This window comes from Podarcis cretensis (genome assembly GCF_951804945.1).
Source record: "Podarcis cretensis genome assembly, chromosome: 15".
Lineage (NCBI taxonomy): Eukaryota > Metazoa > Chordata > Lepidosauria > Squamata > Lacertidae > Podarcis > Podarcis cretensis.
The window spans coordinates 12892764-12897116 of NC_137185.1; positions in this window are offsets into that span (position 1 = coordinate 12892764).

The following is a 4353-nucleotide window of genomic DNA, read 5'->3' on the forward strand; positions in this document are numbered from 1 at the left end:
AGAGCATGTATTTGGCACCCTCTGTTGATCTCTTTAGTCACTAGTGCAAGCATACAGTCCAAACGTCCTTACAGAATAAAATAGAATAGAATCACAGAGTTGGAAGGGACCCTGAGGATCATCTAGTCCAACTCCCTGAAATGCAGGAATATGCAGCTGTCTCTTACAGGGATCGAACCTGCAACCTTGGCGTTATCAGCACTGCGCTCTAACCAACTGAGCTGTCCAGCTGATACCAGGGGCAGTTTGGGCCTGTTCATGCACATGTTCATTTCAACACTGGTGGAACGCTCTGCCTCATGAGACCAGGGCTCTGCAGGATCTGATTTCTTTCCACAGGGCCTGTAAGTCAGAGTTGTTCAGCCTGGCTTTTGGCTTGGAATGAACTTTATCCCCTCCCCCTCTTTCTTTTTTTCCTTTTTCCTTCTGTGGTGGAACTCCTACTTGGGGACTTCCCTGGCTTTTTTCTGGCCCACGTAGGACCAGGCTGGATAGTAAGCCTTGGTGAAGACTTGACGTTTTCATCCCCAAAAAAGTTTTTGTGTTTCTGCTGAAATGAGGCTGCATTTTAATGTTGTATTTTAATCTTCTTTTTAAAGTTGTATTTCAATCAATTGTTTTATATCTGGTGTTAGCCGCCCTGAGCCTGGTCTTGGCTGGGGAGGGTATAAATAAATTATTATTATTATTATTATTATTATTATTATTATTATTATTATTTCTTTGTTGGAATAGCACAATTTCGCCTAATGAAAGTTCCTGGCAATGTGTTTTAGGAATGTCCCTCCTGTAAACTGACGGAGATGCACCCTTTTGCAGTGTTGTTCTCCAACACACCCTATGGAACCACAGTGAGACTTCCTGCCCAGTAGATGTTCACAGGATTGCACCGCACGGTGCGTAAGGACTGGGTGCTTTCAGAATGGGCTTCTCCCTGATGAACCTGTCCAAAGGCTGAGATCAATATCAGGGGCTCCGGCTGGTGTTCCTCTGTTGTGGCAGAGCAGGGCAGGTGGGAGTGAGGGACAAGCACTCCCCCCTCCCCCCTGGCTCCAAGTCTCTTCCAAAGGAGGCACATACCTGGTCTACCCAAAGGCAGTCCAGGGCTGGTCTCCTAGCCATGATGTCTATGCTCTGGGAACCAGTTGCTGGAAACCTCAGGAGGTGAGAGTGCTCTTGCTCTTGTCGCTGGAATCTTGCTTGCAGATTTCCCAAAGAACGAGTGAGCTCTGTTAACCACAGAAGCAAAGAGATGGGTCTTTTCGCTCTTCCCGCTTCACCTGGCTGCATGCTGCTTCGTCTAGGAGGAAGAAAAACAGAAAATATGGTGCTGTACAGTGGTACCTCAGGTTAAGAACTTAATTCGTTCTGGAGGTCCGTTCTTAACCTGAAACTGTTCTTAACCTGAAGTACCACTTTAACTAATGGGGCCTCCCACTGCTGCCGCGCGATTTCTGTTCTCATCCTGAAGCAAAGTTTTTAACCCAAGGTACTATTTCTGGGTTAGCGGAGTCTGTAACCTGAAGAGTCTGTAACCTGAAGAGTCTGTAACCCGAGGTACCACTGTACATGAGTTTTGGCTGATGCTGGAAGAAGAGAAGAAGAGTTTGGATTTGATATCCCGCTTTATCACTACCCGAAGGAGTCTCAAAGCGGCTAACATTCTCCTTTCCCTTCCTCCCCCACAACAAACACTCTGTGAGGTGAGTGGGGCTGAGAGACTTCAGAGAAGTGTGACTGGCCCAAGGTCACCCAGCAGCTGCAGCTGCAGGTGGAGGAGCGGGGACGCGAACCCGGTTCACCAGATTACGAGTCCACCGCTCGTAACCACTACACCAGACACAGAGGCTGGTCTTGCTCAGTGCCAGACCCAATGTCAGGCTGCTGCCAGCAACACTCACGGCCGGTTGCCCAGGAACGTACAAAGACAAGGAATGTTCATACCGTCCGCTTTTTATTCAGTATTTACAGAGAGGGGCTATAGAACCCAGCCTCTTGTGTAATGGTGTTGTCTCGAGTGAATCTCCACTCCCGTCTCTCCCATTTCCTCATTCGTCATCTTCACCACCTCCTCTACATGGGCGGATAAGTGCTCTTGGCCTTTGAGCTCTTTACTCTCCTACTTTCAAGTCTTGCCAGGTCCTGGGAGAGGGGGATCTGGAATGCTTTCTAAAGACATTGTGTCCATCAGCTGTGGCTCCCCCCCCCCGCTGCTTCCTCTTCCTCCTCCTCCTCTCCCATTATTTCCCAACTTTCCCCTCATCTGCCTCTGAGCAACACCTGTTGTAATTCTGAACTGTCTTCCTCTTCTCTGGAATGGTCAGGCTTGGGAAGCGGCCTCCACCATTTCTCCTCTGCCCAGTCCCTGACACCCAAGAGCTTTGAGCCTGGAGCTTCCCTGGAACACAATGGAACACAAAATCTATCAGAATGGTGATGATTCAAGCCCCTTCTATCCTATGCTCAAGTTGTAAATATGTGTCAGTGAAACCATCCATCCTAAGGGCACCACGGTCTCCACCAACCTTCATTCTAAGGAAACCAAAGCCCTGATATAAGCACAGGCACTCTTGGAATCTCTTGTTGTTCAGGATGCAAAAACAGGAGCATTGTTATTAGTTTGGGTGTTTTTAAAAGAAGTAAATGTTTTAACCTAAAGAACAAGCTTGCTCTCAATTTTTAAATCAGTAGGGACAGGTTATTGCAAAGGAAGTGAATGTAGAAGCTCGCAAGAAGGGGAGAATCTTTAACTTTTTTTTTTTTTAGCAACACAGGAGGGATCAGCGCAGATCAGTTGATGTGTGATTGGGAATGTTTCAGGTATGCAAGTGTCCCTGCTTTCCCCTGCAAAATGTTGGGGGGATGTGCAGGAACACAGAGCGCCAGCTCTCAGAGACCGGAGCTGTGAGGTGCCCCTAAATGGATGTGTCCCACAGAGAGCCCAGATCCGAAGCTTTTAAAGGTATGTGCATTATTGATTTTGCAAAATGGGAACTTCGTGTTCTGCTGTGAACGCTCTTTACTTATTCATCCAGGTGCCAGTGTCCATCTTGCAACAGCGCCCCCAAGGGGCCCACCATGGGAACAGTTCACTTGTAATGTATTTATTAATGACCTCGAACAAAGAGGTGCATGTATGTGGGGTGGAAAAGAGTGTGGTGCCAAGAAATTATAGATAGCATAGAATTTGTTCACCGTAATGGAAATCACATAGGAAAGAGCTTTCAGAGAGAGCGAGGCTGCCGACATCAGGGCCTCTGCTAAGTAATCCATGATGTTGATTCATCTGATTACTGAACCCGGGGGGGGGGGGGCTGGTTCACACATTCGCGTTCTCAATCAGTATCCTCTTCCAGTAGTCCGGTTACCTCCTGCTTTGATTACTGCAATGCATCCTTTGTGAGACTGCCCTTGAAGACTGTTTAGAATCTTCAGCTAGTGCAGAAAGTCTGTCTGCAGGGACTTTATTTAAGCCTATCTTAGATCCAAACTAGACATAGAATCACAGAACTGCAGAGCTGGAAGGGACCCCAGGCTCATTTAGTCATCGTCCCCTCCCCACAATGCTTTGTGTTAATTGCATCATTGCAATCACTAGGTCTAGTTTAAAATTTTGGAAGAGCAGCTGTAAGTCCCTCCTGCCAACCTAGCAGTTTGAAAGCACGTCAAAGTGCAAGTAGATAAATAGGTACCGCTCTGGCGGGAAGGTAAACGGCGTTCGTTCGCCAGAAGCGGCTTAGTCCTGCTGGCCACATGACCTGGAAGCTGTACGCTGGCTCCCTTGGCCAATAAAGCGAGATGAGCGCCGCAACCGCAGAGCCGCTCACAACTGAACCTAATGGTCAGGGGTCCCTTTACCTTTACCTTTTAGCTGTAAGTCTGTCTGGGACCGAGAATGTGCAGGATGCCAGGTTTAACAGTTTCCCTCTAAATGAGTTTCTCTCCATGTGACCCCAGTGTAATAAATGAAGTTATTAGTCCTGGTAGCTATAGGGGACAGGCTGCAGCTCAGGGGAAGAGAATCTGTTTTGCATGCAAAAGATGGCAGATTCAATTCCCAGCACCTCCAGATAGGACTGAGAAATATTCCGTGCCTAAAACCCTGGAGAGCTGCAGCTAGTCAGTGTGGACAACCTTGGGCCAGGTGGACCAATGGTCTGACTCTGTATAAGGCAGCTTCTTGTGTTCCGGTATTTGGGAGGAAAGGGGTGAACCCCACTTAACCAATGGCGCCCTGGTGAAATTCCAGCCTTTGGGGAAATAGCTCGCTGGTTTGTTTTTTTTTCCTTTCCCCCGTTTCCTTCTTCAATTTGAAAATTGTTGGATTGGAGAGTGGCTGCTCCCTGGTTTACC